Source organism: Dermochelys coriacea, chromosome 6 (assembly GCF_009764565.3).
Source record: "Dermochelys coriacea isolate rDerCor1 chromosome 6, rDerCor1.pri.v4, whole genome shotgun sequence".
NCBI lineage: Eukaryota > Metazoa > Chordata > Testudines > Dermochelyidae > Dermochelys > Dermochelys coriacea.
In genome coordinates, this window is record NC_050073.1 from 35,769,184 (window position 1) to 35,791,985 (window position 22,802).

Sequence of the window (22,802 nt, forward strand, 5' to 3'; positions counted from 1 at the left end):
TATTAGAGCATAAGCTTTCGTGAGCTACAGCTCACTTCATCGGATGTATGCGTTTCAGTTTTTGTAAGTAGCAGCGGGAGCATCAGCAAAAATTGTTTTTTGTCCATGAAAAGGTTAGTCTTTCTACTTCTTACACTGTTTTTTTGTGATTAAAAAAAAAGCTCTTTATTTAATTATATGTTTTGGGGATTTTAACAAAATGCAGCTTATTTAATTATAGTTTTAGCTGGATAAAATTACAGCCCCTTATAAAACAGCCGTAGAGAGCTGTAATATCTCAAATGCCTCTCCCCCGCACTGAAATCTTCATCTTATACTCCTGACAGGAGAATATATAACCCTGTCACAACACAAGCATAATCAGGTTAGCCCATTTACTGTGTAAGAATGTTTTAGATTAACAAAATAATAAAAGGGGACAGACTCAACAAACAAAGATCAAGGTCTCATATATTTCCAAACTGGCCAACCACAACATGAAAGCAAACTCCTAGTAAATCTTGCAAGTGATTTTAGATGAACATGTGATGAACAGATAGAAGAGCATTATTTATTGGTTAAGGGACACCCAGTATTTACTAATCCATCCAAAACTGTATGTCATTTGCATTTCACTGATGTTTTCAGTGTATTTTACAAAGTCTTTTTATTTGGTGTGAAAGAACCATAGTTTGTTGACCAAGACTGCAAGGAAAGGTCTGCGTACTTCCACAGGCTTTTGCCTTAGGTGGGAAGAGTTGAGCTTTGCTTTTGGTAGGGATAGCGAAGTTGTTGAATCTTTTGTCTGACACATTTTCAGTATGTTGTATTAGCTTCCCTCTTGTGTTATAGCCTTCAACAGAACTTCCACCCTTCAATTAGAAGCAGCCGCAGAGCCTTAAATTGCATTTTTAATTACATACATACACTAAGACGATGTAAGTTTATTTTAGAAATAAAGAAACTAAATTATAGAGATATTAAAAGTGAAAAACAAAGCTATTAAACTTCTGATTCTAGATTATTAAAAATATTGGGCCTGATCCTGCCTAAGTTTACACATGTGCAAAACTTTACTTAACCCAGATCACAGTTTGCTCAAGGCTGGCAGCTCTTGAGTGGAGATTTTCATCTGCCCAGTACAGCCTTGAAGATTTTGGGCAAACCTCAAGATGTTGGCAGATACAGGCTCCAGCTACCTTTAATTTACATTTAGGTGTCAGTGAAATGCAGATGTATAGCCAGCAGAATGGTTTTATTTAGGTCCTGTATAAACAATGGCTGTAGTTTAAAGCTGGAAATTTCAAAGGGACCTAAAGAAATTAGACATCCAACTCCCTTTAAATTTGAGTTGCAGTTGGGTGCCTAAGGCTCTTTTGAAAACCACAGCTTATGTATTAATTTCTCATTGACAGTGATAGATTTTTTTAAAAAACATTGCATTTTGAAGATGTTTACCATGCTATTTAACAATGGAAGTTACTTTTTAGGCCTAAATTACTTGATAATGTCCTTTCAAACACACACGTAAAAAACAGAGGGACTCACCCAAACCAAAGCCCCACATTTATCTTCAAAATAAAATGTAGGTGGAAATTTGTTAATTATTCTCCTTTGTGACAGTTCTAATTTTGAATTGTGAAAATAAGCATATTTAAAAAATTAGATAAAAGGTTAGGCCTCTCACTCTTGACAGGCCTATAAAATGATCTTCGTATCTAGACTAAAAATAGTTCTGCATCAGAGTTGATGGTGTCATTAGCAGTTAAGGCGGGGTGGGCAAACTTTTTGGCCCGAAGGCCAGCGACATATTATTGCCTAGCCCGACAAATTTCCAGGGTTGGCAAATTTATAGTAGCAGCATTTTTGTAATCTCTGCATCAGTGACGCGCACCACAATTCTACCAATCATAGCGTATATTGAAACCACCCATGATGGCGCAACATCATTTAGTAAAGAACATACTCGCAACAATCCTAAGAGTTAACAATATGACCAGAAGAAATTAAGTGGTTCTCAGTTAAAAAAAAAAAGCTATACAAAAGAAAGAAAGGGAAAATGAAATGATAGCAAAAATGCGCAAAATTGATTCCTTTATTGTATGAGGTAGTGCTGACAGTGAAACAGAACAAATAGTGAAAGTAAAGTAAAAAGTGAAAATATTGATGTGATTAAAGTACATATTGAAACTAATGAAGAAATTCCAGCTGCAGTTAGTGTTGAAGAAAATGCTCCAAATACTAGCATATCAGAGATTACCGGGAATCATGTTGATCTGGATATCTTTGGCAATACTGCAGACAATACTCATGTCAATCAGAAATTCAATCTGACATTAAAATATCTATCATAAGTGACGACCCAGCCCAATTGATATTGAATGATGCTACAATTGAGTATTTATCAATGCATTGTATTAAACAAAATACTAACTCAAAAAGACAATATACTGATAAAATGTGTGTTTAACAAAAAATGCGTTTGAACGAAATCTTTTAAATGGTGAAGTAAAGCCAGAGCAATATCTTGTACATTCGGAGAGCAAAGGAGCCGTGTTTTGTGCCCCATGTCTATTATTCGGAGGGATCTCTAGTCTGGTGACAAGTGGATACCATGACTGGAAAAACATATCAGCTCGACTAAGTGAACATGAAAATTCGAATGATCATAAAACATGTGTACTGACAGTGGTGAAGAGAGGCGAGATATCCAGAAGAATTGATACGAATGTAAAATTTCAAATGGAAGAAGACATTATTTATTGGAGAAATGTGTTGAAGAGGATTGTAGCAGTGGTAAAGAAACTTTCAAGCAGAGGACTTGCATTTAGAGGTAAGGTGGAAAAATTAGGATCACCTTATAACAACAATTACATGATGTCCCTTCAGCTTGTCGCAGAATTCGATCCATTTTTAGCAAATCATATTGCATGTTACGGAAATGAAGGTCGAGTTAACGTATCTTATCTTTCATCCTATATATGTAATGAGTTTATAAAATTGATGGTTTCAAATGTAATCACAAATATTATTAAAGAAGTAAAAGAAGCCAAATATTTCTCGATAAGCATTGATTCAACTCCCAACATCTCATGTTAATCAATTGGCTTTTATACTGAGATATGTAAACGATGATGGCATACCAGTAGAGAGGTTTCTTTGTTTTTTTACCAAATACTGGCTACAAATCAAAACAGTTAGCTGATGCTGTACTTTCAACTTTGAATTGTTATGGATTAGATATTGCAAATTGCCATGGCCAGTCATACGACATTGCCACTAACAAGTCTGGTGTATATAGCGGTTTGCAAGCAAGAATAAAGAATATAAATCCTTATTCTGTGTATATGCCTTGCTCTGTGCATTCTTTAAATGTGGTTGGAGTATGTGTGGCAGAAAGTTGTCAAGAAGCATGTTCATTTTTCTCAACTGTCCAACATCTTTATTCATTTTTTTTCTGCCTCTACTCACCAGTGGGAGATTTTACTAATTTGAAGCCAGGCTGTAAAGTAATAAAAAAAACTTTGAGACTCGATGGTCATCTCGAGTGGAAGCTTGTCATAATTTGAGTGAAAACTGGAATGCTGTAATTAAAGCCTTAAATACAATAAAGGAAGATGCTACTGAGAAACCTGCTACACGTAATGAAGCTGCAGGCCTGCAGCGAAAACTCAATAGACTTGAGGCAGCTTTTATGGCTGTATTTTGGAGCTCACTCTTGGAAAGATTTCATATAACTAGCCAAAAACTGCAAAATGTTTATATTGATATACAGACAGGTATAGAACTCTACAACTCACTAATAGGATACATTAACTCTCTATGGGACTTGTTTGATATGTATGAAGAGACAGCCAAAGAAAAATCTGAAACTGAAGACTATAAATTGGACACAAGGCGAAAAAGAAAGCGTAAACTTCAATCTGATGAGACAAGCGAAGTTGAAGTAGAAATGCATGGTAGAGATAAATTTAAAGTAGATATCTTTTTAACAATACTAGACCTTGTATGCTCTGAATTAAAACACAGAAATAATACTTATCAAGAAATTTATAGCATTTATAAACAAATGTAATTACTTATTACTCACATACTTTTATTTATTTTATTGTATCTACATAAAATAAAAAATAAATATTTGATATCCACCAGATCCCCGCTTGAATGTGGGGTTTTGGATCCATGTGCGGTCCCACCCTATAAGCAAAATCGTGCTAAACAGACGCCTGTTCAAGCGAGGGTACGCTGTACTTGTAATTTTATTTATAATAAAACTTGCAAATGTTCAATTATTTTAATGATATTTAGATTCATTTTAGTTTAAACGAATTTGTAAAAAAACTAAAACAAGTTCAGGGGCGGAGGGCACGGCAATTATTTCAGGGCCTAGGGGCGGCAAAATCATTAATCTGCCACTGCCAAGGGCCACATTGGGGTTGCAAAACTGTATGGAGGGCCGGGTAGGGAAGGCTGTGCCCCCACAAATAGCCTGGCCCCTACCCCCTATCTGCCCCCTCCCACATCCCACCCCCTGACTGCCCCCCTCAGAACTCCTGACCCATCCAACCCTCCTGCTCTTTGTCCCCTGCCCCTAACTGCCCCCCCCACAGGACCCCATTCCCTATCCAACCCCCTCCGCTCCCTGACTGTCCCGCCCCCTATCCACACCCCCACCCTCTGATAAGCCCCCTGGGACTCCCATGCTTATCCAACCCCCCCTGCTCCCTGTCACACGATTGCCTCCCGGGATCCTCTGCTCCTTATCCAGCTGCACTGTACTGCTTGTTCCCTGACTGCCCCGCCCCCATCCACACCCCCGCCCCGACAGGTCCCCCAGGACTCTCACGCCTACTCAACCCCCCCGTTCACCATCCCCTGACTGCCCCCCCACAACCTCCACCCCATCCAACCACCCCCTGTCCCCTGACTGCCCCCTCAAGATCTCCTGCCCCTTATCCAACCCCCCCCGGCCCCGCTTCCTTACCAGGCCGCTCAGAGCGGCAGGACTGGCTTATTGGAAAGCCTGGGAGGTGGGCGGACGCAAGCTGTGCTGCCCATGCGGCGGTGTGGCAGGATGGTCCTGTGGGCTGGATGTGGCCTGTGGGCCGTAGTTTGCCCACCACTGAGTTAAGGTTACAATAACATAGCAATGAATGGTTTGGATCAGGAGACTCCATTTAAATGAGTGTGTGTTATGATTAACATAATAGCAGATCTGGCTACTGCTATCCCTTAAAGGTCTGGAATTGAACCTAAAGATCATCAAGAAGTTTAGTCCCCAAATTAGCTGCAAAGCAGCCATAGTCCAAGTTGCTACTGAACTTTTTGTAACTTTCTTTTCAGTACATTTCTGAAATAAGGTGATACTGCAATGGCCTGGTATCTTCAGGACCCTCAGTTTTAAGCCTAAAGAGAGTTAAGACCTACAAAAATATTTTTAGGAACTAGATATAGCACTGTAGTAAAAGTACAGTACAACTTTTATCAGAGAACAAGTTGTAAAAACTCTGTGTCAGAAGATAATGAACGAGTGCTAGCACATAGTGAACTGTATCTCTGAGAAAGTTGTGAGTTTTTTTTTTCTAAATAAAAGAAGAAAGCAGAAGAGGCTAAGTTCATTTGAAGGTAGTATTTCACTCAGATTGCTATAAGTAATTTATTTTGCTTTGCTTTATATGAATACATTACTTTTCCTGTTCACCAGAGGACCATCTGACAAAAAGTCATCCAAATTTATAGGTAAGCCACTTATCTCACTACAGATACTGTATCTCGATAACAGAAAAGCTGGACATTTTCCTTCCTTTTCCACTGGCCAAAGGACATCAAAAAGCAGTGATGGATTAACTGTTCCCAGGGGCCCTGGCCAATTTGGGGACTCCTGCAGGAGCAGTAGAATCCATATAGAATCCACCCCTTGCTCCTCCTCTCCCTCACAGGGTCTCGCCCCCTGCGCCTCATCTTCCCCCAGAAGCCCCATCCTCTGGCCTGGCTGAAAGCTGGAGCCGGGCTGTGGTAGGGTAACCATATTCTCTCCCTCCCCCCGGTGTGGAGCTGGCCCAAGTCACTCACCTGAGCCCCCGTCCTCCCCTGCGCAGGGCTGGCCTGAGACCTGCCACTCACCAACCCCGCTCCCAAGCCTCTTTTGGGCAAAACTGGGCATTTGTCCCATTTGCTCTTATTAACCGATCATTTGGAAAGAACAAACAAGACAAATGCCCAGATTTACCAAAAAAGTTAGGACGTTCAGGGCAGAGCTTAAAAAGGGACCTGTCTCAGCCAAAACGGGCCATTTGGGTACTCTAGGCTGCACTAACAGCTGCCCAGGGAGCTTGGGATACAGTGGGGGGAGCCCTGGACCCTCCACCTGCCCTGGGCAGGGGGCCAGGGTGCCCAAGAGCAGCCCCTGGCCTGTGTCTCCGCCCCCTGGGGTGTGCTGCTCAGGGCAGGTGTAGGGTCCAGGTCTCCCCACAGCAGCCTGGCTCCAGCTTCTGGCCTGGCCAGGGCCTTGTGGGGAAGGGGAGGTGGTAAGGGGATCCCTCGGACAGGTGGGGAGGGAAAGAGGGGAGAAATGTTCTTTGTTCCCAGGGTCTCAATAAAATCTTAATCTGCCTCTGAAAAAAAGGTTATGAGGCATATAATCATTTCTACACTGAAAATAATGTAATTAAAAATGCAGATTAAAAAGGTGTGTGTGTATTTGGGAAAGGAGCCAAATTAACACTGAATATTTTTATAGACCTATTTTAAAGGATAGTAGTATCCATTGATATTACTCTGGGATTTAATTGCTTGTGTAATTCCATTGACCCCAGTGGAGTTACACCAAGAGGAATGTGGAAATCATGATTTCTTCAATTTTCCAGTTTTTTTTTTCAATTGTACCTTCATAAACTTGAACCTGTCAATATAAGATTCAGTTTGGAGGCTATATTATCACTTCCTATCTAGACTCATAAGAAAAGGCCCCTCTTCTGATCTTCAAACAACCCCAGCCTCAGCATCAGAAGCAAGCCCCCACAGACCAAGACAACAACTCAAAGAGGCACCAAACCCTTCCAGAACAACAGATGCAAAACCTGTAGACGTAGCTCCACTGATAAGATGATTAATACTCCCCACAACACACCTTTCAAGATCCATGGGTCCTACAGATGCCTATAGCACATGTGGGGTACATCAGCCAGTGCATCAAATGCCCCAACAACTTTGTGGATGAACTACTTAGCTCTCGGATGAACTCATGCAGAAAAGTGATAAAGGACCAAAAAAAAAAAAAAAAAAAACCTTACCACCCCTCAGCGAACACTTTTCACAAAGCGATCACTCCATATCCGACACTTCTCAGTCCTTCTCTCCAAAGGAAACCTGCACAACACCTTCAAAAGATGAACTGGGAAATTTAAATTCATAACTCTACTGGACACTAAAAACCATGGACTTAAAAGAGACACTGGTTTTATGGCTCATTATAACAATTTGTAACACATCCTACTGCCTTCTAACCCTTAATTGCTCACTTAAAATTAAATGATCTACAGCATGTGTGATCCATTATGCTTAACAATCTGTCCCACTTTGTATTTAGCTTGGACACTTTGCTTACTTTCTTCCGACCGGAGGAAGAGCTCTACGAAACTTGAAAGTTTTTCTCTTCCACCAACAGAAGTAGGTCCAATAAAATATATTATCTCAACTACCTAGTCTCTTTTATAGGTAATTCAAATCACTCATTCAAATCATATAGGGTCAGATAGTGACACACTTAAATTCTGGGATTTAGATATCATGAGTAAAATACAGTTTTTAACAAGTTATGTAAGTGAACCCTAATTTGTATGAATGTTGTTACAGCTGAATTTTTTTTTTGAAGCTGTTAACATAAAGGTTTTGTATATAGCTCATCTCTGATAAATTCCATGTGTGACTCTGAAGTAAGTTCTGTGAAGAAAACCTAAAAAATAAATCAAACCAGGGTTTGAGGACCAAGATCCTGTTCCCATTGAAATCAATGACTGCCACTGCCATTGCCTGCAATGGGACCAACAGCAGACCCTAAATTCAGAGGACCTTACTCATTCAAACTCCCACTGAAGTTCTTGAGAATTTGGATTGCGTGAAGACTGAGTAAGGACCTCAGAACTCAGTCACAAGAGTACAATTTCAGTTTGAGTAGAAAGAGCAGACTATTTAAATTCTTAGAGTTACAGACATGTTTCTGTTGCTCGACGTGGGAATTAATTGTCAGGTGAAAAAAAGCCATTTACTGAAGGAGATGGATGGTACAGGATAATGTGGATTGACACCATATTTCAATACTACGTTGGCAGATAGATGGCAATGTTGAAAGGCCTGTAGCTACAGGAGGTGATAAGCTTTAGAGTAGCCAATGCTAGGACTTTGTTCCCTTAAGTGTTGCCTAACCAGATGGAAGTGTATTATTAGAAACAGCAAAGATGCCCAAAACAGGTAATGACGTTGTAAGGAAATGTATTTTGTTCCTGCAAAATTTTTTAACAATATCAAATAAGTTTTTTTTCACAGTTTTGGGGGTTGTCTTATAAAATGCAAGATTCAGAAACTGAAATTTTCTTGGCCTAAAATCAGAAAATGTTGGCCAAAATCCACAATATTTTCAGGCTTTGATTACCAAAGAGTGAAAAAAAATTGGGCTATGGTTTTGCAGTGAAAACCTGAAAAACAGTCAGAAACAGACATTTCCATTTTGACACAAAAGCTATTTTTATTAAAAAAAACCCCTCACAAGCATGTTTAAAAAAAACAAACTTCACCAACTGTACCCAAGACTTCACCTCACAGATGAGTTAATTTCAGTGCTTAGATGGCACACTTTATACATTGCTAAAGCACAGGAGATCTAAACATTCAACTGTAATAGCTCATTTCCATGATTTAGAACTTAGCTACATTAGACTTATTTTCCTAGATTTCTATAAAGTGTATTTACACTATAACAAAGGGAAAGTTTAAAAATAAAGTGGATGCCCACAAATAAAGCTTTAATTTCACTGAATATTGGTGTAAGTTTCACTGATATGAGTGTAAGGACATATTGGACCCAATTTCCATGGCTCTGTTGCTGTTGAAGAACTATAGAAAATCATATTTACCATAAAAATGCAGAAATATTCCAGTTATTTAGAACAGCCATTCTTTTCTCTTTAACCTAATTAACAATATCAACAATGTGTCCATTCATTGCAGTATTGAAGCAGATGAAAGGAATACATTTTAAACAGTTTCTTGTATGATTTTGTACCATTCACATTCAGATATGAGACAAATGACATTTCAACATATAGTTCATGCGTTCACATAAAGGTATTGTGGAAAATAGCAACTTGAGCTGGAGGAATTTATTATTATATTCTCCTTAAATTGCAAAGATAATAAAACTATCAAATCCCCACTATTTCATTCCATGGCATTATGAAATCCAATTCATATGGTCTCCCTGTATACCGAAAATCCCCTATCACATCCTGAAAACCTCCTCTCCTCATCTTCATTTCTCTCACTTCCCCCCCTCCTTCACTTTAAGAAATTGACTACAGGTGCAAAATCTCACTTAACATGCTGGAAGGAAAAGAATGAGATGCACCAAGCCAAAGGCACTGATATTATCACAGCAGACAACATGATAATGCAAACCACACTCTTGACTGTCTAGTTTTCATTTGTGGTGGGTGTGATGCTTCTCAGGGTACCCAGGCCTGAGAGTCACCTTGTTACCTCCTGTCTCCAGAGCGAGGTCTTGTCTGTTCCTGGCTGGGAATCAATTCCCTGCCACCACCAGCCATTCAGCCACTAGAGCACTTTCCTCTGGGCAATGCCAGCAGTCTATTTGCCTTGCAGGTTAATAATAGGTGCACCCCAGTCCCCGAGCCCTTTGAATTATTCCCCTATGATATCCAGCCCAACACTGGCTACTCCCACATCCCAGATCCTCTGCCCCCAGTTTACAAGTTTTACCTTAAACCACTGCTTCTGTAAACCACACAATGCTTGTGAGGCACTTATAGTCAAACAAAAGTTGGTTAATTTAAGAAAGAATAAAGATTTAACTAGACACAAGAGAAAGTGCAAATGGTTACAATAGAAAACAAAACCATAAAATGTGAAGCGCATTAATAGTTGCCTTTCCTATCTAATAAAGTAGGTGCCCACCCCACATACAATGTTCAGTCTGTTCTGGCTTCACGGGAACCAGGATGCAATTTTTCATGACAACACCTCACTCCTCGTCTCTTCAGAGAAAGGATTCTGAGGTCCTCTTCCTCCTCAGTGTCACACAGAAACACTTTTGTTTCTATTCAAAAACAGGCAAACCCCTGTTTAACTGTAAAGTTCCTTTTTTACCTTCAAGAGATTTGATTGTTTGCAGTTGTCTCTGATTGGGTTTTCCATTGAAAGTCTTGGGATTGAGCAAAGATAAACAGGATATAGGAGTGTGGACACCTAGAAGAAGGCAGCAGTGTGCATGCCCAGAGGCAAGAACATAGGCTCCTAAGGAACTTTTACTTTGAAAAACTTAGGTGCTGAATAAGTTTAGGCATAGTAGACCCAAAACTGGGACTTAGGCGCCTAAGTCTGGCATTTAGGCACCTCAGTCCCTCTGTGGATCATGCCCATAGATATTATATGGTGACTGGCACTATACAAGCCAGACATAGAAAAGGTCACACTGAGCCAACCTAATGACGTAAAGAGGGAGGATAGAAGCAAGCTTGCAAACTTAGTGGCATGGGAGTAATTTTGCCACAGTACCATAGTCTGTGCAATAGAGACACTGGAGTGTTGATCTCTTCAGCATTTGCAGATTCTTTTAGTTTAGTTAAGAAGAGTCTTGCTGGAGTTCAACAGAATTTGAGATTTTGTTTTAGAAATAAGCAGAAAGTAGGGGATGAAGATGCACCTTTCATATCTTGGATCTAGCCTAATTTTCACCCAACATGGTAAGATTAAGTTCATCATCATTTGTTTGTAAGGAAATTAGTGTAGAAGGACCTTTGGAGCAACTAGAGCAGTTGACTGCAAAATGAGATTTGGCCCATAAATTGACCATCGTATCTTCAAAGAGAAGCTGATTCCTGTGTTTCGATTGAGGATACCTTCTATAAATAGTTGTAGTATTTGGTGAAAAGGGAGATGTAAATCTAAGACCTGATATTTCTCCTAAGCTTGGGTGAAGCCCAGGCATTTATGTTCTTTAAACATATTTTCTATATATTGTTGAATATGCTGAGTTTTGCAAACTATGTTATTTGCCAGTCTGTGTGGTTAAAAGTTACTTTTCAGTTCACTGTTGTTAATAATCAATGCTGGTTAATATGTTTCATAAGGTGGAACATGCAATGAGATTCTCATTTTGCCTTGTTCTCTTTTTTGGGGTATGTCATCTTAAGAGACATTTTAATTTGAGAAAGGTCACTGTTTTCCTCATGCATGTACTCAATTTCTTGCTCATGTTTTTGGTTTCAGAATTACGGCCCCCGTTTGATGATAAGACAGACTGTGTTATTCCAAAGGCAGATGCTGGTCAATGAGTAGAGGGAGCATTACTATATAATATACAAACTCTTTTGAGGGTAGCTCAAGATTATTTAGATGAGTTTTTCCTTTAATATCTAATTTCTACAGACTCCTAATCCCTGACTCTATGCAGGTGCTCAGTATGGTCACATCACAATTCTAAAAAGGCATATTACTCATTGAGGCTACACTTACTTTCAGCATGCCACCAGTGAGAACTCCAGTTCAAACTTTCCACAACATAAGCAAGAGCTTTAGCAATTTCACCCTGGCCGCCAAGTAGGCAAGAATTCCACACCAAATCAGAGCAAAATCATCTCTGGGTTGATTGGATATTAAACCTTATTATCTTTCTAACCACCCAAGATACACTACAAAGTGCTTGACAAACATTCAGTGCAGTTACTGCCCACATTGGTTGAATAAGACCTTCCTGCTCCAAATTGCAAGCTCTTTATTATTCTTTAACTATTCCATCTTAAACTTTACTTGATGCAAGTAACTTCCATTAAGACCCATTTTACATGTGATTTTTTTTCGCATAGCCACAAGTTGACCCACAAGTTTTAGAAACACAGCAACAAACAATGTTGTTATAGGATGGAAGGGATGCAGCTGCCCCTGCCACCTAGTGGATGCAATTGGCATTTACATGCAGAGACAGACAACATTAATAACTAGTGATTGTTACAAAAACATACTCAAACACAGAGTGGGGTTCAAGGGAGCTGGAAGACAGTAAACTCCACAGCTATGGAGGCTTTCTATGGAGGCTTATTTAAAAGGTTCAAAACAGTTCTTCAGATTAAAACTTTAACATTTACTGCTGATAAAAGAGTAAAAAGCTCACAAAATATGCCTGGATTTTCCTGGTGTAACTGAAAGGCTGAATTTGACCCACTTGGCCAGATTCTTCTCTTTGACACACCAGTGTAATTTGTTATTGCAGGAGTTACACTGGTGTAAAGCTATTTTACAGGGCAGAGAATCAGTCCTGCTGTATATAAAGAGTCTTCTTGTTTGCTAACTGTGTATCCCTTTGTGCATCACTGTGCAATGCAATGAAATGGTGTCATTAAAACAAATAATCACATGATGTTTGGCCTGACTAATATTTCAGAACGGTAAAATGACCCTAGAGGCCCTGCTTATAGAAAGTGGGATCACCCCAGTAAAACTGCTGAGATGCTGAGGAGTTGAGGATGGGTGGCAAGTGGCAACCCTCAGTCAGCATGTGCAATGGAGAATGTGTGTTTAAAGTTCATCAAATTACAGAATTGCAATACCTGAGATTCCTTGCTTACATTAGACTCGGAGGGGGTTTATTCATCATTAACAATATATTCAAATGCAATTGTTAGGGCCCAGTGGAAAGAGGATAGCATGAAAAATCATGTGAAAAGGAACCGGGAATACATAATTCCTTATCCTGGCTCTGCCAACAAACTGCTTTGGGCAAGTCACTTGGCCTTTCTGGCCCTGTCTACAATACAGACATTGCCATTTAAAAAAATGATTTCATTCATTCTATCATTTACTTTTTGTAGCCGTTATAAAGACATACTATAGCAACAGTGCAGGGGTAAGGGGTAAGTCATTCCAGAATTACACCAACCTTAGAAAAGAAAGGATGATGCCAAGGATAAAAAATAAAATAATTTATAAAGCCTCCCCTCACAATCTTCTAAGGTGTTTAGAGTACTGCATGCATACCTCATACAAAAGGTGTTTAAAACATCATCAAAGCAAACAAATTAAATGGAATATTAAAAGTGCCACTAGAAAGGGGGTTCCTATCAAGGGCAGAAAATGATTTGAACAGGAAACACCATGAAAAAGTAATGCTTTAGAACTTTTATTTATATTTTTCAAGTGAAGAGGATTAGTCTGAGGCAGATGTGCCGAGGGTGTTTTTTACCATCAAACAATCTTCAGGATATCAAATAGGATGACGGAGAGACACACAACTAACATTCTTACGTGGGTGCGTGTACACACGAGACTACAGGAACAGCAATAATTTTTGTCTTGAAACCATAAAGAGATTAGTTAATTAACATTTGAATCCCACTTTGGAGGCAGAGACAAAGCTTGGTGCAAGTGCTAAGCATTAATACTAATTACTATTTTCTTATGTTGTAAGATATTAGCATAGATAGAGCCTGACTTTAAAAGCCTGTTTAAAATTAGCTGTAGAAAAAGGGAAGGTGGGTAGGGTAATATCTTTAATTGATCCAACTTCTGTTGATGGAAGAGATAATTTTTCAAACTACACAGAGCTCTTCTGCAGGTCTAGGAAAGATACTCAGTGTCCCAGCTAAATACTAGGGGAAACAGATTGCTTAGCTTATGTAGTTAACACATATTGTAATAGACTATGCAAGGTGAAGTGGCTTGTTAATACCTCTGCAATCATGGGACAAACAGGGCTGGGATTAGCGAGTTACAGATTGTTGTAATAAGTCATAAATCCAACATCTTTATTAAGACCATGATTTTTAGCATCTAGGAAAGTTATGAATTTAAGCTCACAGGCTTGTCTTTTGAAGCTGTTATGCAGGTTTTGAGAGCATAGTGATTGTCTGGTTTCTCCCACATAGTTGTTGGGGCATTTGATGCACTCGATGACGTCGCCCAACAACAACTTGTTGTTGGGGCATTTGATGCACTCGATGACGTTGCCCAACAACAACTATGTGGGAGAAACCAGACAATCACTATGCTCTCGAATTAACATTCAGAGAAAAACGATAAAAGACAAAACCACCATATTACCCGTGAGTGCACACTTTTCACAAAACAGTCAATCTGTATTTGACCTGAGTCCTTGTCCTCAAAGATATTACACCTCAACTACCTAGTCTCTTTTATAGATTATTCAAATCACTCATCCAACTCAGAGTCAGATAGTGACACACTTACTTACATTCTGGGATTTAGATACCATGAGTGAAATATAGTCACCTTAGGCTGGAACTTGGGCTCTGAGACTCAGTGTGATGGGTCTTTTATTGCAGCATAGATATACCCTGAAACAACACATTTTTGCTCAGCTGAATAGGGATTTGTTCCCATCTAGCTGCCAATTTGCCTAAAACTCTCATGCAGGCTCATAGCTCTACACTAGCAAAATGTCGGCATAGCAGTCACAAAAGTACAGCATACTGTAGAAAAGTGTTAAGCGCTCATCTACACTGTACAAAATTCTGTATCAACGACAATACATAAGTCCCCTGACCCAACTAAAACAACTTCAGCCTTGCAGCGTATATGAGACTGAACTGTATGTTGAACACATTGAGGGACTAGTGTTGAAAATGGCACTTAGTACCTTCTAATTCTACACTATAGAAGGATTTCTCTCTCACTTTGCAAAATCCTTGAACCTAATAGTTTTCTGGTCTGAAACTTCAGAACTGAGCTCATAAGCAGGAAGGATAAGGATTGAATACAGGAACATCAAATATGTACTGTCTGAGAGAGGCACCCATTGCAGCAAGGTGTAATATCTGCTGTTCTTTCCCTAGCTGTTCCCATGAGGCAAGGGAACTCCAGTTTAGAAAACATCTAATTGAGAAGACATGAGGCTGTAGCTAGATCCAGGCCGATGGTCTTCCCCATGCATCGGCCTGAATTGACACACAGTCCAACTCTGTTTCAGGGAAATCCATAACTATAGACGACGCCCCATCAGCGTCTTGTCAGGAAGACAGAGAATGCTCACACAAGCATAAGCAGGTCTTTCTCTAAGGCTGCTTCGAAGATGTCCAGCACAACTCTGCATAAATCGAGCAAATCTGCACGTTCAACCCCTCAAGACTTAGTAAGTCTTAAATCCCATGGCCATGATTATAAAGCTCATAAACCCAGGGCTCTACCTGAACCGGACCCTGCATCAGCGACACCCACTTCACTGGTACCATCCAAGTGACAAAGTCAGGATCCATGAGTTCTGGCATGATCAGAGCTTCTACAACCGACGGTACCATCACTGTCCCTCACTCCAGCCACACGGAACCTCCTTCCTCCGACCCCATCAACACAAATGAATTGGACACCTTACATTCCAGGGAGGTGAGACTTATACATCAAAGGACATATGTGCTCTTCCTGAGCCTCAGTTTATCCTCTCATCGGGACCTTCTCTCACTATGAAGATTGTGACTCCATCAGGGGATGGTGTTACCTTTGACAGAAACCTGTCCCCTATTTCATCTACGCCTTTCTTCCGTCAGAACCGTCAGTACCACTGTTGGATCCGGACCCTTACTTCTCTTCCTCGGGAAAATCTGAACATCCAGAGGAGCCATCACTTCCTCCTCCAAAAAATATTAGTCCAGACTGGAGATCCAGAGCATTCTGATACCAATCTCCACCTTTTTGATTTTCTGCACATTGCGGGCCACAGAACCTTCCCACCCACTCCTGCAATAGACCCATAACCTCTGGCTGAGTAACTACAGTCCTCAAAATCATGATTTAAAAGACAAAGTTTCAGAGAATCCATCATTTACTCTGATTTAAACCAGCAAGTGATCCGTGCCCCATGGTGCAGAGGAAGGTGAAAAAATTCTAGGGCCTCCGCCAATCTGACCTGGAGGAAAATTCCTTCCTGACCTCAAATATGGCAGTTAGTTGGCCCCTGAGCATGTCAGCAAGACCCACCAGCCAGACATGTGAGAAAGAGCGCACTATAGTAACTCAAGCCTTGTTACATTGGCAAGTTTCTGTGCAGTAAAGCAGTTTTCTGCGTTGTAACTCCTGAGGTGTACACACTGCCAAGCCACTGTGCGCAGAAACTGCGCAGTTGCAGCGCTGTAAAAAAAAAATCACCCTAACGAGAGGGGTAGAGCTTTCTGCGCCAGGGGTACAGCGCTGCGGTGCCAGTGTAGACACCCTGGTCAATTACAGCGCTGCGATTGGCCTCCAGAAGTGTCCCACAATGTCTGTTCTTGCCTCTCTAGTCATCGGTTTGAACTCTACTGCCTTGGCCTCAGGTGACCAACCCCATTAATTCCTTTGAAAGTTTGAGAGTCCCTTTCCTGTTTGCTCAGTGACGCGTGCAGTGGTCTCAGTGCATCTTTTCAGGTGGCAATGCCTGCTCCACGCATCAAGCGATCTCCCGCTTGGAGCAATGCCGAGCTGCTGGACATCAGCATTTGGGGAGAGGAAGCTGTCCAGGCCCAGCTGCGCTCCAGCCATAGGAATGATGACACCTACGGACAGATTTCACAATGCATGACAGAAAGGGGCCATGACCAGCACACACTACAGTGCAGGGTCAGAGTGAAGGAGCTGCGGTCTGCCAACCACAAGGCACAGGAGGCAAACCACCATTCCAGTGCTGCTGGTTCTACAAAGAGCTGGATGTGATACTTGGTGGCAACCGCACCTCCACTGTGAAGGCCACTGTGGATACTTCAGTGGCTTGCATGCCAATTGAGAGCAGACGGAGCCAGGAGGAGGAAATCTTGGACGAGGATGAGGAGGGAGACCCAGAGGATGTCTCGGAGGTCAGAGTTGCATGCAGCCAGGAGCTCTTCTCTACCCTGGAGGAGGCTAGCCAGTTACAGCTGTCGGATCTTGGCGAAGCGCAAACAGGAATGGATTTGGTAAGTGGATTTGATTTTGGGAATCGCTGAAGCAAGTTGTTGGGGGCAGGAGGGTTTCAGAAAGCAGCTTTATGTCTGTATGATGCACGTACCACCACATGCCTAGTCTGAGTGGTGGTACAGGCTGCTGATTGACTCCCTCATTTCATGGGAATCTGCGTTAGAGATCTCCAGGAAACTCTCATGGAGATAATGGGCAATCTGCTGCCACAGGTTCTTTGTCAGAGCTGCTTTGTTTCTTGCCCCACTAATAGTAACTTTCCCGTGCAACTCTGCCATCATGGGGGAAGAGTGGCGGGGAACACCATTGTTGCACACAGGCAAGCTGCATAAGGGCCAGGGTGGAAGTCGCAGTCTTGGAGAAGACCCTCCCTTGATTCCCTGCTCACCCTCAGCAGTGAGATATCTTCCATAATGATCACCTCCTGTGGAAAATGTGGGGACGGGAATGATTATCAGGCCCCCCACTACAGTGCTGGCTCTCCCCAAAAGCCACGTGCCCAGTGTACAGCAGGGTCCGGGAACACTGATTTACCCTGCCCCTGCAGCTATTCACCATTTTGGGTGTCTTGTGGCTCATGGGTGCTTGCCTGGGGTCAGCCAGTTAGTGACAGGTATGTGAATAGTGGCTGTGTTTTAAATCACTGAATCAGTGTTGTGTGTGTTGCAAACAATACAGTTTCAGAAAGATGTTGCGTTTTGGCTTCACAGAGATGACCTTGGGAGCCCAGCCTCCCTCTTTGTTATCGCCGGTTGTGCAGAATTAGAAAGCAGCCATGAAGAACTGAGGAGGACTTTTTGCGTGACATTCTGATGCACTCAATGGCTGAAAAACAGGAATTGAAGGAGTGGTGGGACAGCAAGAAGAGGGACAGAAAGGAGAATGCAGCCCACCAGAATGAAGCTGCAGAGCTGCTCTTAAACATTATGGAGCACCAAACGGACATGCTCAACGTGCTACTAGCACTGCAAACTGAGCAGCTCCACGCCCGCCCTTCCCTTCAGCTGTTGTCGCAAAACTCTTTCCCATGCGTCCCACACTCTTATCAACTCCTGGCTCCAGTCGTACCCGCTGCATTCCATTCCTCCCTCATCACAGTCCAGCACTGCGGACTCCCACTACACAACACTCATCGCTCTCCAGTTTAGCCCTGCTGAAGTACAGCACCCGCTGCACTGTACGCCAAAGGAGAAGGTTGGATATGATCCCTGGACATACACAAATCTTTAACTGTCTCGGGACCCCACCTCCATGTGGGACCTTCCCTTCCCTCATCCTCGTCAGTGCTAATATGTTTTTTTTGTTTGACTCTCTCCTCTGGTTGTTTTTTTTTTTAATAAAAGAATTGTGTTGGTTTGAAAGCAATCTTTATTCTATTAATTGAAAGCAAACAGAGTCCTGCAAAGCAACAGACAATTATCTTAAACCTTCATATTGCATCGTCTGCACCAATCACAATCACCTCCTAGCATTACGAGCACTGCACTCCTGAGCATAGCAACAAATATTAGTGGCTTTCAGCTTCAAATTGCTGCCTCAAGGCATCCCTGATCCTTATGGCCCCATGCTGCGCCCTCTAATAGCCCTGGTCTCTGGCTGTTGAAATTCAGCCTCCAGGCACTGAGCCTTAGTGGTCCAGCCCTGAGTAAAGCTTTCACCCTTCCCGTCACAAATACTATGGAGTGTACGGCACACAGCTATAAGCATAGGAATATTGTCATCAGCCAGGTCCAGCTTCTCATATAGGCAGCACCAGTGGGCCTTTAAATGGCCAAAAGCAAACTCAATAGTCATTCTGCACTTGCTCAGCCTGTTGTTGAACCACTCCTTGCTGCTGTCAAGGTGCCCCATGTATGGCTTCATAAGCCATGGCATTAAGGGATAGGCGGGAAAGGGAACAGCCTTTCACGCACAGGTGTCATGCACCTTTCTGGACCAGCCTGCGCTAATGTCTGTGAAATGCCCCTGGTGATCCACAATGTCCTGGAGAACCACTGAGAAATACCCCTTCCAATTAATGTACTCAGTGGCTAGGTGGTCTGGTGCCAGAATTGAAATGTGCATGCCATCTATCGCCCCTCCGCAGTTAGGGAAGTCCATTTGTGCAAAGCCATCCACAATGTCATGCATGTTGCCCAGAGTCACGATCTTTCAGAGCAGGATGTGATTAATGCCTCTGCACACTTCCGTCAACATGAGTCCAACAGTTGACTTTCCCACTCCAAACTCACTAGTGACCTATTGGTAACAGTCTGGAGTAGCCAGCTTCCACAGTGCAACTGCCACACGCTTTTCCAGTGGCAGGGCAGCTCTCATTCTCATGTCCTTGCCCCGCGGGGCTGGGACGAGCTCATCACACAGTTCCATGAATGTGGCTTTCCTCATCCAAAAGTTCTGCAGCCACTGCTCGTCATCCTAGACATGCACGACAATATGATCCCACCACTCAGTGCTTGTTTTCTGAGCCCAAAAGCAGTGTTCCACTGTAATTAGCACATCCATGAATGCCACAAGCTTGTGTCATAGCTAGCATGCATGGCGAGATCGATGTCGCACTCCTCGTGCCTATGTAGTTTAAGGAATAACTCCACTGCCACTCGTGATGTGTTAGTCAGAGTGAGCAGCATAGTGGTCAACAGTTCGGGATCTATTCCTGCAGACCGAAGATGCAGAGTGCGTGGAACATAAACTGTTGAAAGATGGCGCCAAATGCGGACGGAAGCACAAGGATTGCTGGGATGCGAAGCAATGCATTATGGGGCATTGGGACAGGACCCAGGATGCCCCATGACCCCTCTGCCTTCCCACAATGCTTAGCGGCAGAAGAGGAAGAGATGGTCTGAGGGATAGCTGCCCAGAATGCACCGCTCCGAATACCGCTGCAAGTGCCGCACGTGTGAACATGCTATTGTACACGCAGCTGACAGTGTGAACACACAACAGCGGTTTCCCTTCAGCGCTCTCTGAGCGGCACTGTAACTGCCAGCGCTGTAACTCTGCCAATGTAGACATACACTTAGAGCCCTCCACATCTAGTGTTTCATCTCCGGCTGTTGGGAATATTTGCTACTAGCAGTTACAGATGAATCACATGCCATTGTAGGCGATCTCATCATACCATACCCTCCATAAACCCCTCAAGCTCAGCCTTGAAACCAGTTAGGTTTTTTGCCCCCACTGCTTCCCTTGGAAGGCTGTTCCAGAAAATCATTCCTCTGATGGTTAGAAACCTTCATTTAATTTCAAGCCTAAACCTGTTAATGATATCCATTTGTTCTTGTACCAATGTTGGTGCTTAACTTAAATAACTCCTCTCGCTCCCTGGTATTTATCCAGGGCACAATCTACATTCTTGTACCCTCCTCCTACTTGCGTACTGCTTGCCAAACACCCACAATGGAATTCTTATTAGGACCAGCACTCAAAGAAGAAAGAGGTAGTTACTTAGTTTAGAGTAACTGGAGGTTCTTTGAGATGTGTGGTCCCAATCTGTATTCCACTACTGGATTCACAGTAGAGAAGAAACTGAAGAGGCGACTGGTCTGCTTCGCCTTTTCTGCCTTCATTTGACAGCACAAGGAAGGCAAGCCTCACGTGTGGACTAACAGAATTGCAAGAATTCTCTTACTCTGGGCACATAGGAGTGCATGTGCACAGCCATAGTGGAATACAGATAGGAACCACACATCTCAAAGAATCGCCACCCTGCACTTAAGCAGGGAGGAGTTTGGCTGGCTGGCTGGGAAAAGAAGGCAATGCTTTCTGGCTTGGGGGAGGAGAGGAAATGTAAAGCTGCTGAAAAAGCTGTCAGTGTCGTGGATGACTCACCACCTAGGGAATGAAGGGTTTAAAAAGGTCACCTGGCTCCTCCCCTCTCCACTCAAAAGAGGCTCTCCGCTCTCCCTCCCTAATTAGGTCACAAATATGCTGGGTATTTAGCTATATCTGCTTTGGGCATTACGCTAGCTGCCCCACTAATGGGGGCTGGGAAGGAATTTTTCCCATACCACCATATTGGCCAGGTAAAGTGGGTTTTTTTTTTTGCCTTCCTTGCATCAGGTTCAGGTAGGCTCTGTTCATGCATAGCATGACGGGCAGTAGGCCATATGTTGCAACTCTTTATTTAAGTGCATAGCGGATGTTCAGTGCAGGTACTCCATAAATTAAGACACAAAAGAACGAAAAAATGGCTTGGAAAAAGAATTAAGGAGAGGTGCTTGGTAATTGAGCAAGCCGGGGCAGTTGGGGACTCCTATGACTGGTACAGCAGGGAGCCAACCCCCAATCATCATAGTTCCCCATAACCCTCTCCTACGAGGGGGTGTGGTCGGTAAGGTCCCGGCAAGGGAATTGCTGGAGGGACCTGGATAAATGGGGGGGAGGGGGAAGCTATGGAAGACCCCCCCCCCACCCTCCAATTGGCTGGAATTGATAAGGTCCCGGCAGGGAATCTGCTGGAGGGACATACCTGCACTGCACACATTTTATCCACTGGGTTAGTCCCAGACATCTGTCTAATAATAAAGTTGTGGCCTGATTAAACCCATATCTAATGTTTCCTGTCATTCTTTCAGCATAGCCAGACAACCTCTAGTTACTATAAGATAAGTAACATTGCAATAACAGAATGATTGGATTAGCAACACAGAGTGACTGGATTAATTGTTGATAAATTTTTTGTAACTACAGTTGCTGTATCTCCACTGATGCTTGAGCATCAACAGTTCTCCAGCTTCAGCCCCCAGCAACTATGGGCCAGCCATCTTGAGTTTAAAGCACCATTTAACTCAATCTAGATATTTTTGTGTGTGGACTGGAGTCAAGTTAGGGGGTAACATCTGAGTTATAACTCAAGCTAACTGTTTTGTGAAGACACATCCATTGTGGCAGGTAGGATGTAAAATAGTAACGCGAGTTGTCTAAAAGCATGCTCTCAGTTACTGTATATCCTGCAGGGATTTTGCAAGTCTCCCAGTTCAGAGCCAGCCCTCTCTACATGGTACTGCAGAGAACTAAGGAGTATGTATGTGGACTACTGCCCTGAACTGGATAGAATCAGACCTGTGTCTCTCAGGCGCTATGCTGCCAACAGAGATATTCCTTTAGCTCAAGTAACAGGAACCTATGTTTTTGGAGCAAGAGGACTGGGGTTTTATGCCTGCTGTTACAGTGAAATTTCAAGTGTCCTATGAGCAGGATAATGACAACTGTAAAGCCCTTGGTGGGCACTGCACTGTCACCATGTGCAACCTCTCCATCCCCTCACTGATTACACAGGAAAAGCCTTCTAGAACAATCCATATGGTACACTGTTCTCTGAAAGTAGCTTTGTCTTCTCTCCACAAGCTTTGCCCAGCTTGGGCAAAAGTATCATTAAATCAGCAAACAGAAGAGAAAAAAATTAACTAAGCACTGATCAGTTTCCAGGTTCAGAAAACAAGAACAAAGGATTAAATACATACAACATATCAGGTAATTTTCATTCTGTAATAATATATTACATGGAGGACAGGGTCAGTATTTTTATTTCTACCACAGAACATGTTTGTAACTTATAACGGTAGGCAGCCACCAGGGGAAGGGTAAATCCAGCTCCAGAATTTGGTGTACTTACTTCAGTTTTGATTTGGTGTACTCTCTGCTGCAGAAAGCCACTC